Consider the following 16,191-nt stretch of genomic DNA (forward strand, 5'->3'; position numbering starts at 1 on the left):
ATATAAACTTGTCTTATCATCTAAAAATCATGGACTAGTACTTTAATTTTCAATTTCATCACATTAGTTTCCAACATTGACATGTCCAGCATTGTAGCAGGTACTAGTTGTGTGGCTTTAAATTATTCTTTTGTGGAAACTTTTGAACGTCATTCTTTGACTGATACAGCAATGTTTGGTGAAGAAGAATAAATAAATAAATAAAAGTTTAAATTGTTATATAATTATTTCAAAAATGAAATTATTTCTTCATTGTCCCTTTTCATTATATCTCATTATATCCCCAACTACATCCAAGAAATTTTGAAACCTTGAATGGTTATAATTTGTAAATATTTTAGCAGAAGCATATCTGATAATTTTCAATCCTTTATCTTTTCTTTTATCTTCCACTTGTTCTAGTCATTGGACTATGGCCATGAAGGAATGGTTGCCTTGGAGAGTTTACTTGAATAAATAAACCACAGTATTCATTTTTAAGTCCTGTCTGTTACTTTTGCCAAATTGCTAAGTTACAGGACTGCAACCAAACCTGTACCAGTTGTCAAGTGGTAGTGGGAGACAAACATAAAGCCACACGTATACTTAGATACACACATGCACACAAACATAAATATGCATGTGTGTGGGTGTGTGTTTGTGTGGGTGTTAGGAAGGGCATCTATCAAATCCACTCACAAGGCTCTGGTTTGTCTGAGTCTATAGTAGAAGACACTAACCTAAGGTTCCATGTGGTGGTTAGAAAGACCTCTTTCCACACAGCCATGCTTATATCTGTGTAAATAATTTCAAGGAAAATTTTGCCTCAACTGTTTTCTATAGGAAGGAGATTTAATTTGTTTGATTGAGATTGAGTACAAAATGTTTTTACAAGAATTTAGAGTTATTTACATTTGTTTTAAAATTATTTTCTCAGAATTCAAGTTCATATTTTATAACTCAAGAATGGCAAGCTATATTTTTTCATGTGATGAGAAGTTTACTTCTCAACCACATGATTTTTGGTTGAGTCCTACTGCATGGTACCATCTGCTATGCAGCTGGGTTAACCAAGGCCTTGTGAGCGGATTAGGTAGACAAGAAACTGTAAGAAGCCTGTCATATGTATGTATCATTGCACTTGAACTCCACCACCATTTGATAACTGGTGGTGGTTTTGTTGATGTCTATTTTTAACTTGGTGGTTTGGTAAAAAGATAGGTAGAATAATTTTCAGGGCTGTATATACTTATTTAGTTTATAAAGGATTAAATCACTGCAGTGACCCTAATTTGATTCTGGGACTTAATATTTATTTCAAAACTCATTCACTTATGAATGTTATATATAATCAAAGTTATAAAACTGAAGCTATTTTTAAATTGACACGTTGTCCAACTTATGTAAAACTTGAAACAGTAAACTAGAAACTGACCTCAAAACTCAAACTGGGTCTCTATAAGCTGGTTTAAGTCAAGACCTTTTTGCCATAGGTCAGTTATAGGCAAACTGCAGCCTGTGGGTCACATGCAGCTTGTGGGTTACATGTACCCTGTGGTTCACATGCAGCCTGTGGTTCACATGCAGCCTGTGAGTCACAAGCAGCTTGCTAGTCGCATGCAACCTGTGGGTTGCATGCAGCTCATGAGACTTGCTGAATGGCATACATAATGAAAAATTACCTTGAATGTATTTAGTAGTAAAGGCTCATTTGATGATGAGCCATGCCTCATGCAGCCCATATCTTGAGAAAGGGTCATCCATGTCTGTTAGAGTGCTAATATTCATTTTTGGATCCACTTCAGCAATCAGTTGAAAAATACACAGAATTAAATATTTAAAACTTATTTGACAACCAACAGACGTAAAAATAGTGCGTGATAAGCCAGTTATCACATAGTAACAATGTAGCCAAGAATTAATTCTGCCATAACCCATTTTTTAACCTGTTCATTTATATAGAATCCCCGAAATATGCAATGGTATGTCTTAACCTGAAGAAAGAGGGATCACTCTGAAAAAGGAAAATCAAAAGGATCATTATCAACAATTCATGCTTTTTCTTAATTTTAAAGAAAGGCAAGTCCCTGTAACTTAGTGGTTTGGCAAAAGAGACTAATAGAATAAGTACCAGGATTTTTTTTAAAATAAGTACTGGGGTTGATACATTTGACTAAAAATTCTTCAAGGTGGTGCCCTTACATGGCTAAAGTCTAATGATTGAAGCAAGTAAAACAAATAAAAGATATATCGAACAAGTCACATTTAATCTTTAATATAGTGAATATCTATAGATAAATTTGGTTGTGTTTTATAGAGTACTAGATATAAATTTTTCTCCTTATATTTTATTTTATCCTTACAATCCTTCAAAAGTCAAAACAATCTATTTTAAATAGTTGTCTGAATATATTTGAGAATTAAAAATCTCCATCTAACATAACATTATATACTTAAAATTAGATGTTTGTATAATCCTGGTGCTACATCATTTTCTATTCTGGATGTCATGGCTATGATGGATCTGCTATAAAGTACATCACCACTTAGTTTTATCTTTCATTATTTCATCGGTGAAGCCAAGTGTCTTAAGATCTGACCTCATTGCTTCTTCACTACATTTTTGTTAGTCTTCCTCTTACATGGATACCTTCCACTAACAGCATGGATAGTTTCACTCAACATTCAACTCTTGTTTGCATCATATGTTCATATTAGTACAGTTGTTGCTTATTTGCTAATTCTTTTAATGACTTAGCTACTATCTCAGCTCAATTCTGCTCTACTTTTCATGCAGGTTAACATTACACATCAATCAGATTATGCTTGCTTCATTTCTCCTCAACCTCTGTAGATCTTTGATATTTAGTACTTATATGTCACTAAAATGCAAGCATCACACTTCTTTCACATGCTTCATAAAATCTTCCTTTTTCTTGACGAAAGAAACTCTTTGTTACTATCTGAGGTAACAGCTTTCTGAATATCTATCAACTTCTTACTCTGAATTATGCTTTCTCTATAGCCATCTAATTTTATCACAGCTTTCTCTACAGATATCTTTCAAACCTAATTATATTAGGTAAAAGAATCTATTAGCTATATCTAGTAAGCCACCTGAACAGTTCATGGATTTCATTTTGTGTGTGTTCCTACTGATACCTATTCATTTGCACCTGTTACATATGAAGTCCAGGTTTTCTGTCAGTCTACTTGAGATCCAGCCACAAATTTTGTGTTTCTGTTCTTTGCACTAAGTATGCAACATTGAGTTACTACCTACACCCTTCTTATATATCAAACAAAGTCACCACTTAAGGTACTGAGATTGCTTTCATTAATTAACTGTTTGGTTTTATAATATAGACTTTTAGGCCTCTAGGCATGGAATATTTTTTACAACAGACTGCTTTGAGAATTCAATCACCATTGTATAAAAGTTTCCAAAGAACATTTCTTGAACTGCATGCTACTACTTTAAGTACTATCATAAATAGTACCTAAGATTATAACATACATGTATTTAGTACCTTTACTATAATAGTCTCTGCCACTTGGAGCTGGTTAAGCTTATGCCACCTCTAGTCAGCCATGCCCAACCCATTCATCTCTCATCACCTTTGTTCTAACCAACCCCACCTAGGAATCCTATGCCCAATCCTTTCATCCCAGAATGTTGGTCCTCTGGAACTCCCTTCCTACTTTCATCTTTTCCTGTAGGTGTTTGTTTGCAGTAGAGACATTAACTCTTAACAGCATCAATCACATAAATCTAGGAGGACCTGTGAAGGCCATGGGCACTAGCCTTTGCTCCAGACAAATGAAGGAAAAAAACTGCTAATATCTTTGTAGGTATAAATTAGTCAGTAATTACTTAAATACATGAGGTTGCTTCTGTTATAAAGATTATACAAGCATAGGAGATGTCTTTTGTCTGTATTCTGTTCTAAGAAAATTGTTAGATATCATCATCAGCAACATCATTTTTCATGCTGGCATGGGTTGGAAGGGTTAACAGGATCCAGCAAGTCATAGGATTGCATCAGTTTTGGGTTTTGGCACAGCTGTCTGATGCTGAAGGCCTCCTGAGACCCCAGAAACATTGCTGATGATGCATTCCAGAACATTCATGAGATGTATCTTAGAACTAAATAGGTTACATTGATAACTTCCAAGAATAATTACCTCATATATAATAAAAGAAATAGAAGACATTTAGAAATTTGACAATGATTATGTATTTGACTGAATATTAGAAGTAAAATCTATTTGATTTGCATTTATGATAATAGCTACAGAGTTATTGTAAATTAGAGAAAGACTAGGTGTACCTATATATTTTTCTGTTTCACATTTTATGCATTTTTTAATACCATTTTATTAAAATGTACAAAATTTATTTATGCCTATTTTGATGTTGTATAGTTGTTTGTTCTGTGTGCCCGATTTATTTCATAAAATGTCTGAACACCACCCTGGTAATTAATGCTCTAATTTATGACTACTTTTTTTTAATGGTAATTATGTAATTAGTATGAAATTATTTTGATTTTCCCCCTATACAAGTTACACTTGAGATACAAGCCAACACAGTCCTAAAAGGTAGACCACAATAGTTGTGCTTGTATTTAGGTCAGCATATAATGTGAAAGATCATGTTTTGTTTCACTGTAACCATAGTCATCAAGATATATCTCTATCTACACTCAATTGTGTACACTCCCTGATCTTACAATCGGTATCACATAGAATTTCCACTAGTTCTTTCTGCTTTTAATGAGACACCCTACTTTTATGGCTATTGGTCAATGGTTATTATAACTAATAATATTTGAGACTGTGTTTACATCATAAGAATTTAGAAACTTCAAGAAACATTAAATAAAGTGTTTTTAATGGTGGAACTTGAAGTAGATAATGCTATAAATAACAGCATGCAAATATTGGTTTCAATTTTGGTAAAGACCAGCAAGTTCAGGGTAGGGGGTAAGTCGATTACATCAACCCCAGTGCTTGAGTGGTACTTATTTTATTGAGTCTCAAAGGATGAAAGCCAAAGTCAACCTCACCAGAATTTGAACTCAGAATGTGAAGATAGACAAAATGCCATTTTTCCCAGCATGCTAACAATTCTGCTAGCTTGCACCTTAAGAGCATGCAAGTATTGGGATAAGAATATCCCAATAATTTGGGTAGTAAAAGTCAAAGGTTGCCTGATTTATTTATTTATCATTAAGGGCTCATTCAGTTTTGTAATATTCTTAAATCTCATAATTTATGAAACTAGATCATCTGCAGATGAAACATTTAAGAATTACAATGTTCTGAATTCTGTTATGAACAGTAAACAACTACTTTAATTAATGAATTATTAAATCTATTCATACCTTTACAGTTTGATTAAATAAAATTTTCCTTTTTAAAACTACATCATTTTAAATTCAAAGAATATGTAAAGTAATCAAACATCTTCGCTAAAGCCTGTGGTTGTGGAACAAGGGAAGTTAGATCTATTTTAAAGGTGTTAATGTTCAAAGAAGCATGGATATTGCACAATGCAGAATAGTGTGACTATTATTAATGACTACTGGTTACAACTCTTTGTTTCAAAGATGTCTGTAAGAGAGATACGAAGTTGCTTGATCTGGACGTCCTGAGATGAGAAGAGGTTGCAAGTGATCACCCACACTGGAGGCAAATACTGTGAAAGGGAATGAAGCAAGCAGAAGGAAAACAAGAACTCACTATCAAAGAAAAGTACACTCTATGGAAGGAAAAATCAGTTGTACCGGCAGAGAGCTCCTTCAAATACTGTATGTGTGATTGCCACTCCCGTGTGGCCTGTACAGCCACAACAAACGCTGCACCACCATCAGCAGCTGACACGATTTCTTTGGGCACAGATCCATGGCCTTCTGAGATTGACAGATACCTACCAAACCTACCAGATGGCTAGAGAACAGGTTAAGAGTTAAATTTAGAGAAGATGATGTTGATATCATGGGCCCAAACTATAGAGGTTTTAGTAGGAAATATTTATCATTTTGCTCTTGTACTGCAATAACCTTAACTTTTACCATCTAATTCTTGCTGATTTACATCATATTCATTATGAAGTTGCTGTAGATGTTGTATAACTTTATACAACTCTTATTATATTGATCTACATAATAGAATTAGCCAACAGACTTAATCTATTTGATATGGTCCAGTATTTGACCTCCTATCTCAGCAAGATATTGACACTTATTTTATTAATCCTAGAAGTGCACATTCTGAAATCAAGTTCAATAGGAGTCACACTCAAAATTATCATTTATGAAGTTAAGCATGTTGCTTAAACTATCACTAAACTACTGGCTTTTAAATTCAGTAGATGTTATATAGTATATAATGACATAGTGTTTGCCTCTGTCTGCACATACAAAGTTGATTAAAAATCTATTGACTTATTGTGTATTATTGTCCAGCATTGAAACAAAATACTTTTAATGCACCAGTAATTTACTAATCAAACTAGCTACCAAAAATGTGTTTAATAAGCAAATTGGTCTATCCACTTTACTTAAATCCAAAATAATTGTGTCTCCATGGACAGTTATAGAGGAGACTTAGTCACTGATGAAATCCCAACACAGCATTAAAATTAATCTAGCTGGTCACTCTTTTCCTTTCCAGAAAGATACTATATATTAAAACAAGGTGTCTACCTTTGTCTATACAGATGAAATAAATATTAGAGATGCTTAGTCTCATGCAGAAACTGCAGGAGCTACTCAAACGGTTCCCCTTGCAGATTCTTACTAACCACTTTTTGGTTAAAAATCTGGACATATATTCTGTTGTACAGTTATAGCATTTAAATTTAGTGTTGCAAATTTGATTGAATCTTACTTTTTAGATAACTTTTACATTGTAATCCTGCCTTTGTGTAAGAACCAGGACAAGGAAAATAAAATTCCAGTATTAAAATCATAGATGTTAACTTGAAACTTGTTTGGCAGATAAATCTATTACAAAGCTTGCAATAGTTCTACACACAACATCTCTTCTTCTGACTCACTGATACAAAGAAAGAGCATTATTAGTAGCTAATGGTGTGTGTGTGTGTGTGTGTGTGTGTGAAGTACTGAAGAATTTTTGTTGTCATAAAGGAATATACTTATTCACATTTTCTTGTATTTTTTGTTTACTAAGTTTCCATAATGGTAGAAGAATGAACTTCAAAGGACTTGGTATTTCAGTTGGAGACATTGAAGGCCTACTTGTATAAAACTAGTTCTCTATCTTCCTGGAATGACAAAAACCATCAAAAACTTATAGATTTAATCAAACAAGATTCATTTTATTATTCTGTGTGTGTGTGTGTGTGTTTGTGAGAGAGAGAGAGAGAGAGAGAGAGAGAGAGAGAGAAAGAGTGTGTGTATGTGTCTTTGTATTCACGCATGCACATGTTTATTTCATACAGTTATTTACTAGTTCTTCAAATAGGTTTTCTTGATTGTGCCAACAGCATCTGTCATTTATTGGTTTATTTCAATATTTGTTGATGGAACTGTTTCCAAATACCAACTTGTAAATGTCACCATAATTCAAGTATCATCCTTTGCACACAACCTCTGTTTTTGCTCTTTGTTCAGAGACCTCCCTCCTCTTTCTCTGTTCCTTACAAAACACTGACTGCATCATCTTTTGCTGATGACTCCATATTCAATTTTACTCCATTCAAATGGAGAAATTTTAATTCCTTTTAATCATTCCTTAAAATAAACTAAATCTCTTTCTAAAATCTCAATTCAGAAGGTTAACTCAGTCCTTTCTAGAAAGGAGCTGAACTGAATTTTCCCTTTTTTTTTATTCTTGAAAGAATTGAAATCTATTTCTATGACAATGCCGTGATAAGTATATTATAAATATACTCGTATACTGAAAATACTAGTTTATTGAGGCAGAAGGTGTGTCACTTGCAATGCCTTTTTCGTATTCAGGTAAAAACAATATCTGTTTTTATTCTACATTGCCTAATGTTAAAGGAAAGCCCGGAACAATTATTTCCAGGACCACAATGTAGGCCGCAGAGTTAATTCTAAGGCCTTGTGGAAAGAAGTAAGGAGGCATCACATGTCCTTCATTGCTGACAACCCCTAAAACCATGACAGTTGCAGGAAATTTTGTATGCATAACACTTGGAACTTTAGAAGGGTCTGCACATAAACACCTGTCATATCTTCTGTTAACTTTTTGATCTTTGTTGAAGTTTTTCTCATTTGAGAAAAACCAAATCAAATCTTCTTCTGCTGGATTTTTCAGTCTGTTTAAGAGCCTTTTAGATCTGATGTAGTGATTTTCTTTTGCTTTTTCTGGCAAATTAACCTTTCTTCATCTGACTGTTCCTTCTGACACATGGAGATCTTTTGTAATTGACCTCATGGACTTTCTGAGATTGTAATCAATGGTCTGATGGACTTCCTGGATAAATTCAGGTGGTCTGATGGTTTCAGAGTGTTTAGAATGCTTTTTAAGCTTTGAAACTGGTGATATGTTTCCTTACAAATTTTGCAGGCAAAAGATCTGGCAACTTTTAAAAATTGAGATATTTCTAAATCGCTATGCTCATCCTTTATAACCACAATAACAGCATGCCTCTTTATTTCTTGAGTAAGCTGAGGGTCTGCCTTTATTATTTTCTGAAACAAAGATTATACAGAGTTAGCAAAAAATGCAGCAATGACCCAAAAATGGTATGTCCTCAAATACCTTACACACCCTGTATATATATATATATGAGTATCACTGTCATACAATTAGTGTCCTTCGTTTCCTGTCTTCTATGAAAACCTGTAGGCCATGTAAAAATATTACCTTGATTGGAAACAGATGAAGGTTGGCACCTAGCCATAGAAAAGCCTTCCCCAGTGAATCTCATCTGACCAAATGAAGCATTGGAAAGTAGACATTAAAATGATGTTGATAATGATGATAATATCTATTGAAAGCTAAACCACAAATCAAAATCACCTCTCTAAAACACTCACATAGAGCACTTATAAATCTAAAATTGAAATCAAGAAGTTATATGTATTGGTCCCTCAGAAAATTTCCTAATTACTTGTCTGGTATTTCTATTTCAGACCTTAACATTGCAAAAGTTTTCTCTAATAGATTTTAACTGCATAGAGAATGTTTTAGATATTGTTTTGTAAACGTTCTTAGCTTCGACTCAGATATTATTTCGTTGAAATCTCTCAAACAATCTTATCAAAAGAATAAACTTCAAACAGCAGAACCACTGATCTATTTTTACCTGTTAATTGGAAACTATTACTCGAGAGCTGGATCAATAATGTATATTTTCAAACTGTCCCAACTCTGTTGCTTAGCTCTTGTAGTTTGTTGCTAAACACATCTCAATATAAGAAGAAAGTGGGGGAAAAAGGAAAGAGTCCAGTTGTTAAGTAACAATAGCAGATACAGTAGAAATGATTAGCATATCCAGATGCATTTGTATGTTATTTCTATATTTAGAAACTGCATGAATACAAAATCTTTTGATTTGTGTAAGTGTGTTTTTTATAAGTACAAAGGCACATGTATACACATGTACATTCTCTCAATCTCTTTTTCTCTTTTCTATATCCACAATGTATAATGATAAATGCAGCACAGTTTCATTTCTAACATTGAGAGAAAGCATTGATTTTGTTTTCTTTCTTTGAAAGATCTACTGTTTGTCTATTCCTCTCATATGTAAGTTAATGCTGTTATGAGTTTATTCATAATTTTCACTAATTTATTTAATTCTTGTTACTTCACTATCCTTCCTGCAATAGAAAAGTTAAAGATTTGTCTTTTATTCCTTCAATGAACAATTAAGAAATCTAATAATTTACAGAACCATGATTTTGAAGTAAAGAATTTTATTTTAATGTAGTGTGGTTTTATTCACTGATTTTTATGCATTGCCTAGAAAGTTATGTTTTCCCATTGTATACTCTGGATTATCTTTTAGATTTGTTAAATTATTTAACAAGGAGTTTCTTAGACTAATATTGATAATATAATAGTTAAATATTTTTCATTTCCCCTCTCTAATTAAAAAAATATAGAAGTTAGAGTTAGTGATTTATATCATATTTTTTAGCTACATTAAATTACTTTTTCAGCTTAGTTCATGACTTGGTTTGGGTTCCCAGCCAAAGACCTCATTTAAGTTATATTAGAAAATATTGGTGTTGCCTTGGTGAAGGTTTGCGCTCTCTGAGTGCTCTTATTGTTGTTGTTGTTGTTGTTATTTTTATTATCATATGCTTATTTTGAGCTATATGATAGTAATATAATGTCACAGTTAAAGAGAAAACTTAACTGAAATGACAAGATTCAAATCCATAACCTTAATATCAGTAAAAGATTTAAAGTAAACCTCTACATCTTAGATGAAAGGTTTTTTACTAAATCTAGTATGATTTTCTAAATCTGCTGATCTAGAAAAAATGATGATGATATACTTTACTGAATATTTAATTGAACAGAGACATAAGAAGTTTGGCTATAACTAATATAGTTAGGCTATAGTTAAAATTAATAAAGGATAGTATTATCTAAATTCAGTAAGTTTGTAAGTTGTGTATATGTAAGCATGTTATGTGTAACTATGAAATATATTTTTAGGCTAAATTTCTAAGTTAAATAGAGTATTTCATTTTTACACTATTTAACTTAGTCATTGGTTTTGCCGTAGTTAGTGTCTTGTGCTCTTTTGTTTTGATGTAGATACATTTTAGATATCTGTCTACTTTAAATAATGATACAGACTTGGTAAGAAACCTGACATGATAATTTCACTGGAAGAGGATTTGGAGACTAGGCCAATGGTTAGATTCAATTAAATTGGAACTGCCACTTGTTGTTCTTATGCTAAATTTTGTTTGATAGCTTTGCTTATATTAACATATTCTGAATAGAATAATTTATGATAATATATGTACGATGTGGAGCCTTCTATAATTTCAATCAATTTTCTTGGAAAACCTTTGCCCACTGCCTCATCTTATACAGTATTCTATCAAATGTTTACATTTCATGAACAAAGCATGAGGCAGTTTACACCAGAACTGATGATAGATCAAAGTAAGGATCAAAATTTTAACTCACTGATTTGTTAATTCTTTTTGTCATCATCATCATCTTTGTCAACATCATTATCATTATTTACATTCGATGGATATTTGTCCTCATCTTGTTTGTTGTTAACACAACGTTTCAGCTGATATACCCCTCCAGCCTTCTTCAGGTATCTTGGGGAAATTTCGAACCTGGGTTCTCATTCCTAAGATATTTTTCAATGTTATTATTATTATTATTATTGTTAGTGTTCAGGTCACTGCTTGGAATCGAACTCGGAAACCCCAAGATTCCGAGTTTGATTTCAAGCAGTGACCTGAACACTAACAATAATAAAAATAATACCTTAAATAAATATATTCTATGCATCTTCTTTTTGCCTTAATTTCAAATTCAAACTTCTAGTCCCACCAAATATTATGAAGAAATGATTATCTCCCTTGTACTAACCATCTGCTAGAGAACTCTACATGTTGGTGTTTCTGACTGAAGTCAAAAATTGTTGATAGTAATCTTATAGATGAATCATGGACATTATTTTCTATGGCAGTATATACACAGGAATAATGTTCTAAGACATTCCAAAAATGTTTAGTAGCAGGTATGTATGACACTGACAGCTCTATGTGACTGAAATATCCAGTATTTGCCAAAATAAATTTAAATAATATCAATCCTTGACTAATAATATATATTTTCTCATCAAATAACTATTTCCAATTAGATTTTTACTGCTCACTGTATTAAATATGATAACACTGACCTGACTATTTTTTAATGCCGAGGAGATCTTGTATGACTTAACCATGTCCAGAGTTGTCTCCCATACTTGTCAGTGTAATTAGAATAACGTTAGCCTCATTGATTAATAGTGTCTTTTCATCTTCATGTAATTAAATCTTAACTTTTTAATCCTTTCTACAATTAAATATGTTAACACATCTTTGAAATACATTAAATTAAATTCCTATCAAGAAACAATTGTCTACAAAAGATTCAAACTTAGATATTGATTAGTTGTTCGATACCCTATTCACTTGGCCATTTTGTCTCTGAGCTTTCCTGTTCAATAGTTTCTTTTATTTCCTAATACTCATCATATAACCAAAAGCAAATGAAAATTTAAATTATAATTTGGAACCTATTTTTTTAACATTAATACTTTTTTACTTTTTGTTTTACAGTTTTAATAATTTGATTTTATTTTTACTTAGTTTCATTTTTTACTTAATGTCATTTTCCAGCTGATTTAATGTAGAATTTTAAATTGTTTTTATTTTATTTTTCAAACTTGAAGCTAAATATGGCAATCTTAATATGTGTGGATTTTCTAAAGTAGAATCAAGTGAAGAGGGAAAAAAATTTATATATGTGCAAGCATTTACTGTTTGCAGCCATTTACAGATAGTAAATTCACTGCTTTAGGTATCAAAGTAAATTTCACATTTTTATTTTCTTCAGAAGGATTTTCTATACACTGTATATTGATAGTGTTAGCAACTCAGGCATATACACAGAATTTCTGAAAATAATGTTAAAGCCAGTCAGTAGAATCATCTAACTGAAATAGAATATAAAAAGAATACAATGAAGGGGAAAAAATTAAATGTTTAATCGCTTTCTAAATTTACACAGAACCTATTGAAAATAATTTTCTTCTATTAATTTAAAATTAACTTTACCCCTCCATTTATAAAATTTAATTTTTTGCCTTTAAAACGATCCTATTGATGAATAAAAATGTGTGTTAAATATTGTTTTGTGTATTCAAATGGTGTGGAGGTTTTGAAATAGTGACTGGCATAGCTACAAATCCTTAGTTGGGCTACTGCAGTATACACTCTGCTATGCAACACTGCTGGAAATATATTGATTGACTCTGCAGTGTCTATTTTTGGTGATGTGCCAGAAACTCATTCATTAAGTATGTTTTTCCTGGTTGTAGATGACTTAACAACAGAGTGGTAGGAGGAGGAGGAGAACGAGTATGGAAAGAATAATTTTATCATGTGTAGTTCTCGATGCAATATTTTTAGTTAATTCATTAGAATCCAGCAGTAAGCTGTTTGGAGCAAAACAATTGTAGCTTTGATACAATTATAGTAATATTTTTAAATTTTCAATTAGACAAAAGGGATTTGAAATATCATTAGAAAAATGAATTACATACGTATGGTGGTACATATTAAGTGCTTTGATTAAGAAGCAGTCCTGTATGCAATCATTTAAAAGCTTAGATATTTTTTTTTTACATCATTGCAGTATCATCAGTATCAACATCATTCTCATCACAATCATCATAAAATAAAAATATAAATAAAGGAATAATAATGATTATTATTTAAAAACAAAAGATGAAAACCAGATTGATTTATAAATGATATGCTAATTTTTGTTGCTGAGGAAAAAAGATTTTGTACTTGTTATATTTCTGTGTCAATACTATCTACAACCCTACAAACTACATGGATCTACAGATTTATCATTATTTTGCCATTAATGTTAGCTATTCTGAATTTCATTCAGGAACAGTATTGACACGGAATCGAGACAATTAATCAATGTTGCGCATAGTAATAAGATTTGATTGATTCTATCTAGCACTAATAATATCATTAACCCAGGGATTTTTGACAATGCCTCTGTTAAAATGCAGTCATCTAATTAAGACTGCTAACTTGTTACTTATTATAGGATACCAATGACAATGCTAAGAAGATTTCCTTTTAATGTTTTTGTCACTTCCTTAACCCACTCCATCTCACTACAAAGTACTCTGCTAGCTATGCATAATGACTGTATACCAAAATGAAATATCTACTATCAATTGTATGTACAGATTTATCCGGTTTCATGTTAACACTGAACATTAGGGTTATGTGAGATGTGAGTGCTCTCTGCCTGCGACTAAGTAATTTTATTTCAGCTTTCAGAATAAGACTAATTAATGTAAATAAAGTTGCTGTGAAAAGCAAACTCAGAGGACTAGAAATAATAGAACAGTCTATTAATATATTTCATCTGCAATATGATAGACTGTGTGCCTAAATTAGAAAATCTAGAGAACTGTCTATCTGTCTGTCTATCTCTTTATATGTCTGTCTGTCTCTCTCTCTCTCTCTTTGACTCCCTGTCTCTGTCTGTCTTATGTAGGTGTGTTTACTTACATTTATGTCCTGTAACTTAGCAGTTTGACAAACAGAGATGAATACCAGGCTAAAAATAATAAGATTGATCAAACACTAAAAACTGGTGCTCCAGCATGGCTACAGTCCACTGACCCAGAAAAATTCCAAAACAATGATAATAAAAAAATAGAAAAAAACTTTTCTAGTGAATAAGAAACCCTTTCTCTCCTTGGATACAAGGTACATTTTATACAGTATTGCTAAATATGGAAGAGGGAATTAAATGTACAGTTAAGGCAAGGCTTGCAGTGACCGGAGTCGAATTCATCCTACACAAGCATATCCTGTTTTATGGAAATATTACGTTTCTGAACATTTTGCAATAATATAGAATTCCATGAATGCAAAAACCTATTTTGTTATTGATTTTCATGTTAAATGGAAGTCAGTGGGAAATGTGTTTCCCTTTCTGGAATTCCATGTTACAGCAAAATTTTCAGAAATGCAATACTTCACTAACATAGGCAAGGCCTGTATTTTAATTTGAGTTTAAAAGATAGCTTGGACATTTTTGAGCTGAAGTAGTGTTTCTGTTTCAAACATAGTTTTCGATATATGAAATAGGTCCGAGTTGAATAGTCTTCATTTGGAAAAACTTGTTAGTTGAAATAATGTCATCAAGGACAAAAGTAAGCTGTAGATGACTTCAAATCAGACCTGATCCCAAGATATTAGGACAGTAACTAAGATTCATAGGCTTATAATGATTTGGGTTGGTATGAATTAGATTGAAATTAAAAGCAAATGACATCTATGCTGAAGTGCATAAGACTATAGTACAAAAGATGCCAGAGAATCAAAGCCACTGGATGGGCAATTATTTGGTAGAATTGTATAGTGAGTGTTAACATGGGGAAAATACAAATTTTAAGAATCTGTTTAATCTTAATACAACCCTTGTTTTTGAAGTTCATATGATGATCGATGAAGCTGTCTTTATTATTAAATCAGAAACCCATGATATGACTCCATTTCCATCAGATATCATTGATATCTGGAATTGTTGGAGCATATAATCTACAGCTGATCATCTCAACATCAGCCACTCAACTATTAAATGAGAATGGTACATATTTTCAGATTAGCTGACTGAGGCAAGGAAAGAAATAGCTCAATATACCAATGAAAATATTTGAACTCTAAACCCCTAGACTCTTAATCCATGTGTCTATCTGTTTAAATCTCCATCACTCTTTTAATCCTTCTCTTGAATCATTAAAAAAAAACCCGAAGCAAATTATTAGTTTCAGTTATTCTTTTCTTCACATATTTTTGCTTCTCCCCCATACATTCACTATATTTCCTCATCATATGAATAGAAGGCATTTCTATTCACAATTTTCGTATCAAGTAGTTTTCTTTTATGTAAAATAGAACTAGAGAAACCTATATAATATAAATAATTTTTCTTTCTATCCTTTGTGGGTGTGTGCTGACATATGTATATCATTCTTTTATATTAATCATAAGCAAGAATTTAGAAAAACATGTTATGAGACATGACAAATTTAGTCATTTATATCCATGGGATGTATTTATGTCATTTTAATACACATTGCCCTTCAGTTTTAACCTGCAGATAACCCAGATTGTGTGGATCTCATGTCACCCTTGTGTGCTATGCACCATCCCATCATAAAGCTAATCTCTCTCCCTCTCTATTTCCTCTTTCTGTCTGTCGCTTTCTCCCCCTCTCTAGATCTCCTTTTATCTCTTTCTCTCTCCATCTTTTCCTCTGACATGCACACCCACCTTGGTTTTAAATTGATCATTTAGTCTCAACAATTCACTTGAAAATTGATGAGATCTTAATTTTTCTCGAAAATTATTAATCTATAAAGTTACCACATAGACTAATTGAGATATTTAAAATTCTGTATCAAATTAATCTCCCAAATTAAGC

At 32.1% G+C, this 16,191-nt stretch overlaps 1 protein-coding gene across 5 annotated transcripts in view; it reads left to right on the forward strand.

Moving 5' to 3' along the window:
- LOC106879196 (ras-related protein Rab-3) overlaps positions 1–16,191 on the forward strand; it is a 232,181-nt gene that overhangs the window by 130,021 nt on the left and 85,969 nt on the right. The gene's annotated exons all lie outside the window — the stretch shown is intronic.

This window comes from Octopus bimaculoides, chromosome 8 (genome assembly GCF_001194135.2).
Source record: "Octopus bimaculoides isolate UCB-OBI-ISO-001 chromosome 8, ASM119413v2, whole genome shotgun sequence".
NCBI classification, from domain to species: domain Eukaryota; kingdom Metazoa; phylum Mollusca; class Cephalopoda; order Octopoda; family Octopodidae; genus Octopus; species Octopus bimaculoides.